Consider the following 10,176-nt stretch of genomic DNA (forward strand, 5'->3'; position numbering starts at 1 on the left):
GGATGGTCTGAAGCCTTCCCTACCTGATCTGAAAAGGCTATGGAAGTCTGTAAGTCCCTTTTAAAAGAAATAATTCCTCAGTTTGGACTTCTAAAGTCCCTCTAGAGTGATAACAGGCTCTCTCTTATAGCCCAAATCACACAAGGGCTCCTCTTCCAGGGATAGACTACAAGTAACACATCCCTTGGCAACCTAGTCTTCAAGTAAGGTAGAGAAAATGAACCATACTTTATAGAAAACCTTAGCAAAGCTCTGCCAAGAAACTCAGAAACCCTGGACAACTTGCTTCCTACTGCAGACTCTGTGTAGTCTGTGTAGCCCCAGGAGTGGTCTGAGACATAGCACATTGCAATGATCTGTGGGAGGCCTTTTTGTACTACTGACATTCACTGATGAGGAAGTGAACCAGGCTCTGACATTTATTATTAATCTAGGACAAGTTCAGAAGGCGATCCAGGATTATGCCCACAAGGCACTGCCAGCTCCCACTGAAAACTACAGAAATGGAGCTGTTCCTTCACAAAGAAACCAAATCCTTCTTAAAACCTGGAAAGAGGGGTCCCCCCAGGACCAAGAATTGCCAAAAATGGAAGGACAGCTATTAAGTAATTTTAACCACCCCCACTGCTGTCAAACTGCAAGGGATATGTAGTTGGGTACATTTGTCCAGACTAAAGCTTTTACTTCCAGAAACCCCATAAGTCACTGGAGAGGAACAGGAAAGCTGTGAGCCAGTGGAAGATCTGAGACACCTGGTCAAAAACCAGGCACTGGTCTTCCCTGATGGTAGAGTGGTTAAGAATCTATCTTGCAATGGAAGGGACACCAGTTGAATCCCTGGTCCAGGAAGAGCCCACACGTTAAGGGCCAACTAAGCCCATGTGCCACAACTTCTGAAGCCTTGAGCCTGTGCCTCGCAAAAAGAGAAGCCACCACAAATAGAAGCCTACACACTGAAACTAGAGAACAGCCCCTGCTTGCCACAACTAGGGAAACACCCACGCTTGGCAACAAACACCCAGCACAGACAAAAATACGTAAATAAACATATTTTTTAATGCTTAAAAAAAAGGCACCGTCAACAGAAAAGTAAAATGATGTAGTGGGTTGGCTTCTGTCTGAATCCTTAACAGGACTTGGGACCTCTCATTTCCTTGGCTGATGTGGTTCTTGCCAGTTGTCTGACACTTGAATATCTTCTGGCGGAACAAGGTAGAGTTTGTGTGATGACTAATACTTTCTGCTGCACTTGATCAATGGGATAGGACATGTAAAAGTTAATATTAAGGAAACATAAGCCCAGGAAGAGTGGCTTCATAATTTTGGTAGGGGCAATTTCACCTCCCTTGTCTGGTCAACAGCTAAAAAAGCCCAAAGTTAACCCGCTTCCTTTCCTTTCTAGGCCTCTTAAGGGTGATTGTTGTTCTCCTTTTCAGTCCTTATTCGTTGAAACTGTTGGTTAAGTGTGTGTTTTTTAGGCTCCAACAGTTTGAAATAAGGCTCATGATGGCTCAAGGAATTCAGCCCATTCCAGTAGAGTGGCCCTGGTCCCTATAGGTGCTTGGAACAGTCAGCAAGGGACTTCTACACCTCTTGGGCAGGGTAGGGTCTGTAGCCTCTGTCCAGGAGGAAGAAGTTTCAGAAGAAGAGAACTTTGACCCCTTACCCTTTTAGAATAGGGTGTTGAGTATTTCGCGGGGAATGAGACAGGCTGGGACTGGGACCCTTTGCTGAAGTGCACAATGCTTGCACTGAATACATCTCTCCTGGAGCCTGCATAGGCAGTTGGGGCAATTTCTGGACCTAAGAGATACAAAGACAGCAAAAAACCCCAACCTCCACTTTTGAGGAGCCTGGAGCATAAGCAGATGGCTGGGAGCAAAAGCAGGGTACTTTGCATGGCCCTGCACACTCCACCACCTAACAGGTGGGCAAATTCCTAAGCCACCCCTCCAGTTGGACCCTAGTCACAGCCCTACCCTCACCCCATATAAGGAACAGACTTTCTTCTCCATCAGGGAGAGAGCAAACAAAGGGAAATTTCTTTGGTCTCACTCCCCTGTGCTGTAGCGGGAGCCCGAGTAAAACCTTGCCTGAAAAAAGAAAGTGAGATTTTTTGGTACAAAAGTCCTTGCTTGCCATTTTCTTTTCAATGTCACTAACTTTACATATATATATAAAATGGGATATTATTCAGCCATAAAGAATGAAATAATGCCATCTGAAACAACATGGATGGACTTAGAGATTATCATGCTAAGTGAAGTAAGTCAGACAAAGACAAATATATGATATCACTTACATGTGGAATCTAAAAAGATGATACAAATGAACTTATTTACAAAACAAAAACAGACTCACAGACTTGGAAAACAAATTTAGAGTTACCAAAGGGAAAGATGTTGGGGGAAGGGATAAATTTGGAGTTTGAGATTGACATATACACACTTCCATATACAAAATACATAACCAGGGAATTCCCTGGTGTTCCAGTGGTTAGGATTTTGTGCTCTCACTGCCTAGCGCTGGAGTTCAGTCCCTGGTCGGGGAGCTTAAATCCCACAAGCCAGGTGGCATGGTCATAAATAAATAAATAAATAAGGACTTCCCTGGTGGTCCAGTTGTCTGCCTGCCAATCAGGGGGAAGGGTTCAATCCCTGGTCCAGGAAGATACATGCCTCGGGTCAACTAAGCCCATGAGCCACGACTACTGAAGCCGGCACTCTAGAGCCTGCGAGATGCAAATACTGAGCCCGAGTGCCACAGCTACTGAAGTCACTGTGCCCAGGAGCCCATGCTCTGGAAGAAGAGAAGCTACCACAATAAGAAGCACGTGTAACACAACCAGAGAAGATCTGAGTACAACAAAGACCCAATGCAGCCAAAGATAAATTAAAAAAATTTTTTTAAGTTTAAAAATAAAAAGCACTTACTGTATAACACAGGGAACTCACTCAATATTCTGTAATAACCTATATGGGGAAAGAATCTGAAAAAAGAATGGATATATGTATAACTGAACCACTTTGCTGTATAACTGAAACTAACACATCATTGAAAAACCACCCTATCCAAATATAAAAATTAAAATAAAAAAAAAAGAACTAACAATCTAGGTAGAGATGGGGCAAAAGTCCATAAAAATTACATAATTTAAATAATAGTTCAGGGAAAAGAGTAAGAAATATCTCAGGGTATTGAATGTTTTAACTGCTAGACAAATGACACACATTTGGATCTGAATAGGCATTAAAAAACAATGTAGGGACCTCCCTGGCAGTCCAGTGGTTAAAGCTCAGCGTTTCCACTGCAGGGGTATGGGTTCAGTTCCTGGTCTGGGAATTAAGATCCTGGATGCCACATGGCAGGAAAAAAAAAGAAAAGCAATGGAATTAACAACACTGCTGTATGTTATACATGAAAGTTGTTAAGAGCAAATTCTAATAAGAGTTCTATCACAAGGAAAAAATAAATAAAAATTTTTCTACCTGCATGACATGATGGATTGTCATTAAACTTATTGTGATTATCATTTCATGATGTATGTAAATAAAATCATTATGCTGTACACCTTAAATTTATATAGTGCTATATGTCAATTATATATCAATAAAACTGGAAGAAAAAAGATCTAAAAAAATATGGCTAGATTTAGACAACTAATAGGCTGAAAGCATCATTCCTTTATTCATTCACTTATTCAACAAGTGAATGACTACTATCAGAAGACTATTTACTTGTCAATTCTGAGCAGTTATCTGAGAAAAACACTAAAAACTGCCTGTGAATTTTAGGGTCTTTCAGATGGTGTAGGCTATCTTTGGGGGAAAAGCCTGGTTATTAAGGACAAGTTTGCTTAAATACCATTCTCATTTTTTTGCTGTGCGTCTCAGGGGCCTACACTGGGTATAGGAGAGACTTCTTCCCTTACAGTTGCTGTGGGGAAAGTTTTTGCAATTACCTGTAGTTCAGTGGAGTTTTCTTGATTATCTGCATCTTGTTCGTCCGGGTTATCTACTTTGCTCCTCAGATCAGTTTGAGCCAGTGCTGTTAGTTTTTCTCCAAATCGTGTGACGGGGGAGAGCTTGATAGATTTTGTGGGGTTTTTTTAATTAAAAAAATTTTATTTTTAATTGGAGGATAATTACCATATTGTGATGGTTTTGGCCATACATCAACATGAATCAGCCATAGGTAATAAAAATTTGGAACGTTCCAAGGATTTGCGTGTTGTCCTTTTGCAGTGGCCATGATAATCTCTGTATTATTCCAATTTTAGTATATGTGCTGCCAAAGCAAGCATTTATTTTTGTTTTTGAATAGAAAATAGCCACATGCATATTTCAAATGCTATTTTTTTTTAGCCAATTAGTTTTCTTCTCCATGTACTTAAGGGCTGGCAAATACTGTCAAGGGCCAGATGGTAAATACTTTAGACTTTTCAGGCCAAGTGGTCTACTGTAGCTATTCAGTGCTGCTGTGAAAGCACCTGAAGACAGTACATAAATGAAGGAATGTGCCTGCGCTACAAAAAAATTTACTTGTGAAAATAGGTGGCAGGCTGGCTTTGGCCTGGAGGCATCGTTTACCAACTCTTGCTTTTACTGGTTTACTTTTAGATTTTCTTTATACATTATGTAAAAAACATACGTATAAAAGCTAACATTACTGAGCAATACCTAGTCTATTCCAGATATGCTACTAAGCACTTTATATGCATTATTTCATATAATTATCTCAAACTTTGACATGGATACTATCATCCCCCTTTTACAGAATGTTCAGCTGAGGCTTAGAGAGCTTCAGTGACGTGCTCAAGGTCATATAGGTAGGCACTGGCAGAACTATTATTTGAACCAAGGCCAATATGAGTATATTTTACCAAGTTAATAAGTTGCTAGTTCTATTAATTTCAGTTTAAATGGACTATAAGAAAAGACAACCATCCATTGATGGATGAATGGATAAAGAAAATGTGGTATATATACACAGTACACTATTACTTGGCCGTAAGAAAAGTATGAAATCTTGCTACTTGCAACAACATGAATGGATGCAAAAGATACTCTGCTTTGTGAAGTAAATCAGACAGAGAAAGACAATACCCCATGATTTCACTTACATGTGGAATCTGAAAAACAATAAATGAACTAACAAAACAGAAAACAAACTCATGGATACAGAGAACAAATGGGGCTGCCAGATGAGGAGAGCAAGTGAGAGGTTGGGCAAAACAGATGAAAGAGATCAGGAGGTACATACTCACAATTATAAGTCATGGGGATGTAATGTATAGCATAATCTGTAATGAATGTAATGTATAGTCAATAATATTCTTTATAGATGTAATATTGCCATGCAATAACTTTGCATGGTGACAGATGGTTACTAGACTTACCAGGCTGACCATTTTGTAATGCATATAAATGTCATGTTGTACATGATGCAAATATTGTATATGAGCTATACATCATATGAGAAAAATCTAAAGCAACAACTGCGCATGAAGTAATTTGCTGACAAACCACTGAACCAGGTCCAAGCTATAATAAGGGAAGATTAACCTAAAAACATAATTTTCCAAGTCATAGTTATAGCTATACCTATATATATATTGATGGCCTCTCTGGTGGCTCAGTGTTAAAGAAGCCATCCGTCAATGCAGGAGACTCAGTTTTGATCCCTTGGTTGGGAAGATCCCTTGGAGAAGGAAATGCAACCTACAACAATATTCTTGCATGGGAAATCCCATGGACAGAGGAACCTGGCAGGCTACAGTCCATGGGGATGCAGAGTCAGATATGACTTAGGGACTAAACAACAACAATATATATAGATACATAGATGTTAAGATTAAAATTATCCATTTTGTGGATACATGTATATTTATAACTTAGTCCCTTGCTGTTCACCTGAAACTACCTCAACATTGTTAATTGGCTATACCCCAATACAAAATAAAAAGTTTGAAGTTACAAAATTTTGTATCAAAAATAAATAAGTGACCATGTAAAAAAATAAAGTTACAAAATAAAATTATCCATTTTATAGCTAAGTTGTCATTGTAGTATTTCTAAACTTTTCATAGTTATCTCCATTGCAGGTCTGTTTTTGATTATTACAATCAGTTGCCAATCATAAGACATGAAGAGAGAAAACTCAAATATGTTAGGGCAACAATATTTTTTTAAATGGCCCAGTGCACGTGTAATAGATCCATTAATAAGGTAAGTGTCAGTACACAATGAAGCCTTTTAGTCATTTTGCACATCAGAGAGATGTGATCTTTGGGGGGAAAAGTCAATTGGGGCTTATAATATCCTTTCAAGTTGTTTCTTTAATCATTAACTATTGTTTTGTGACTTTGAAAAAACTTAAAATAGGAAAGACAATTCAAGAAAGCAACCAAGAACTGTGTGTCAAGGAGAAATCCCAGGAAAAGTACAGCTCTCATAAAAAAATTTGCTCATACTACTCAACCACATACTTTAAGGCAGTAACTTCTCAGTGATCGAGTAGGGATAGAAAGAAATGGATAAATTCAAAGTGTACTTTGGAAGTAGAATCACAGGACATGCTAGAGGATTATGTAGAAGGCATGAGGGGGAAAGGAGTCAAGAACCATATTAAGTTGAAGTGTGCAAGAGACCCTCATTTCGAGGGAGATGTGGGGTTAGAATGAATACTTCTGTTTAGGTCATAGTGAGTTTAGGATGCTAAGATGCTTGAGAAGGAATGATTGCTAACAGCACCCTTTAATCAGATTTTCCAAGGAAAGTGAAGGGGATCAAGAGGAGGCAAAGAGGGGAGGGAGTTGTACTGGGGATGTGAGATGTCTGCATCTCAGCTCCTCTCATTTCTTCATCCCTCTTGAGAACTGACTCTAGAACAAGTCCCCCTGTTATAAGCCATTCTTGGTACAGCCAATTTGTTCTCAATCTTATTCAACCTTACACTTTCACTTTATAACCATTCATTCGCTTTACAAATAATGAGCTCTTTCTGTGGGCTACTCTCTGTGCCACACTCTAGAACATAACCTGTAAGGCACAGCTTCTTAAAATCCTGATAGCTTTTCCTCTTCTCAACTGAATTCATCCTGATCTAAAGATAAAATTCAAGTGTAACAAGAACTGGTCTTAAAACTAGACTTTAGGGGCTTCCGTGGTAGTTCAATGGTAAATAATCCACCTGCCAATGCAGGAGACACAGGTTTCATCCCTGGTCTGGGAAGATCCCACGTGTGGGGGACAACTAAACCCATGTGCCATAACTCCTGAGCCAGCGCTCTAGAGCCCATGAACCTCCACTACTGAAACCTGCGCACCTAGTGCCCAGGCCCTGCAACAGGAGAAGCTACTGCAATGAGAAGCCTACACACCAGAACTCGGGAGTAATCCCTGCTCACTGCAACTGGAGAAAGCATGTGTGGCAATGCAGACCCAGCGCAGCTAAAAATAATATTAAATCATAAAAAAACAGCCTTTAGTCTCATAACTATCCACACACTTTCCCCTTTGCCATTCGTCTCTATAGTGACTTTTCATATTTTAAGACTTTGCCTTTAGTTATTGGCAGAAAGTTTCACTGGCTGCTTGTGGCCTCCACCTTTTTACTCATATAGTCTGTTCAACAAACTGCTTTCTGAGCTTCCAAGAGACGGCTGCTCTCCCAGACTTTGTTGCTTGTATGGATGATTAATTAATTCTCAAACTTTTTGGTCTCAAGTTCTCTTTGCACTGAAAATGGAGGATGCCAGACAGCCATCATTCATGTGCGTCTGTGCTTGGTCGCTCAGGCATATCTGACTCTTTGCGACCTCATGGATGGCAACCAGCCAGGCTCTTCTGTCCATGAGGATTCTCCAGGCAAAAATACTGGAGTGAGTTACCATGCCCTCCTCCAGGGGATCTTCCCAACTCAGGGATCGAACTGGGGTCTCCTGCACTGCAAGAGGACTCTTTACCAGTTGAGCCACCAGGGAAGCTCACTGTTTATGTAGGTTGCATATTTTATGTTTATTTGAAATTCAATTTAAGGAAATTTCAGTAATTTGTGTTAATAATAAACCCATTGAAATTTTTTTTGGCTGCACTCTAAGGTACACGGGATCTTAGTCCATTGACCAGATGTTGAACCCGGGCCTCCTGCAGTGGAAGTGCAGAGGCTTAACAACCTGATTACCAGGGATGGCCTTAGATTTAAACAATTTTATGAAAAATTGTCTCCCAGAAAAAGTGGCATATTTTACAATTTTGCAAACATCTTTAATGTCTGACAATAGGAAACAAATTGATTCTCATAACTGGTGTGATGTAACATGTCATGTAGCCTTTGGAAAATTCCACTATACATTTGTGAGAGCATGAGTGAACAAAGCAATCTCTTATTATTATGGTAACAGTTTCATGGGCTCTCTTGCCCCAGCCTGAGGTTCCCTGGCCACTAGTTTCAGAACTGCTGTAATCCTTAATCTACAAAATATAGAAATGGCTCATACAACTCCACAACAACAACCAACCAAATGGAAAAAAAATGGGCAGAAGACAAAACAGACATTTCTCAAAGAAGACATACAGTTGGCCATAGGCGTATGGAAAGATGCTCAACATCACTAATTATTAGAGAATCACGAGTCATTAGAGAAATGCAAATCAAAATTATAATTAAGTACCAACACACACCAGTCAGAATAGCCCTCATTAAGAAGTCTACAAATAACAAATGCTGGAGAAGATGTGGAGGAAAGGGAACCCTCCTACACTGTTGGTGGGAACATAAGTTGCCACTATGGAAAACAGTATGAAGATTCCTCAGAAACTAGAATTACCATACGATCCAACAATTGCACTCCTGGGCATACATCAGACAAAACAATAATTCAATAAGATACATGTACCCCTATGTTCATAGCAGTACTGTTCACAATAGCCAAGACATGCTGCTGCTACTGCTGCTAAGTCACTTCAGTCGTGTCCGACTCTGTGTGACCCCAGAGATGGCAGCCCACCAGGCTCCCCCATCCCTGGGATTCTCCAGGCAAGAACACTGGAGTGGGTTGCCATTTCCTTCTCCAATGCATGAAAGTGAAAAGTGAAAGTGAAGTCGCTCAGTCGTGTCCGACTTTTAGCGACCCCATGGACTGCAGCCTACCAGGCTCCTCCATCCATGGGATTTTCCAGGCAAGAGTACTGGAGTGAGGTGCCATCACCTTCTCCAAGCCAAGTCATAGAGGCAACCTAAATGTCCATCAACAGATAAGTGGATAAAGAATGTGTGGTACACTACAGTGCAATACTATTTAGCTATAAAAGAATGAAATAATGTCATTTGCAGCAACATGGATGCAACTAGAGATTTTCATACTAAGTGAAATAAATCAGAGAAAGACAAACACCACATGATATCATGTCACTTTTATTTGGAATATATGGCACAAGCTAGTGAGTGAAGTGAAGTCACTCAGTGGTGTCCGACTCTTTGGGATCTCATGGACTGTATCCTATCAGGCTCCTCCGTCCATGGAATTTTCCAGGCAAGACTACTGGAGTGGGTTGCCATTTCCTTCTCCAGGGGATCTTCCTAAGCCAGGGATCAAACCCAGGTATCCCACATTGCAGGCAGACACTTTACTGTCTTTTCCACAAGCAAACCTATCTACAAAACAGAAATAGATTCACAGAGAATAGACTTGTACTTGCCAAGGGGGTTGTGGGGGAGAGGGAGGGATGGACTAGAAGTTTGGGGTGCATAGATGCAAACTATTACATTTAGAATGGATAAAGGAAAGCTCTTACTGTATAGCACAGGGGAATATATCCAATCTTTTGAGATAATTCATAATGGAAAAGAATATGAAAAATAATGTTCAGTTCAGTTCAATCACTCAGTCCAGTCTGACTCTTTGTGACCCCATGGACTGCAGCACGCCAGGCCTCCCTGTCCATCACAATACCTGGAGCTTACTCAAACTCATGTCCATTGAGACGGTGATGCGATCCAACCACCTCATCCTCTGTCATCCCCTTCTCCTCCCACCCTCAATCTTTCCCAGCAACAAGGTCTTTTGAAATGAGTCAGTTCTTCACATCAGGTGGCCAAAGTATTGGAGTTTCAGCTTCAGCATCAGTCCTTCCAATGAATATTCAGGACTGGTTTCATTTAGGATGGACTAGT

The 10,176-nt window shown here is 40.5% G+C and overlaps 1 pseudogene; it reads right to left on the minus strand.

Annotated features, from left to right (window-relative positions):
- Positions 1 to 4,199: 4,199 nt before the first annotated feature.
- On the minus strand, positions 4,200 to 4,299 carry LOC133240806 (U6 spliceosomal RNA; annotated as a pseudogene).
- Between the last annotated feature and the right edge of the window lie 5,877 nt (positions 4,300 to 10,176).

The sequence above is a fragment of the Bos javanicus genome, chromosome 28, assembly GCF_032452875.1.
Source record: "Bos javanicus breed banteng chromosome 28, ARS-OSU_banteng_1.0, whole genome shotgun sequence".
Classification (NCBI taxonomy): domain Eukaryota; kingdom Metazoa; phylum Chordata; class Mammalia; order Artiodactyla; family Bovidae; genus Bos; species Bos javanicus.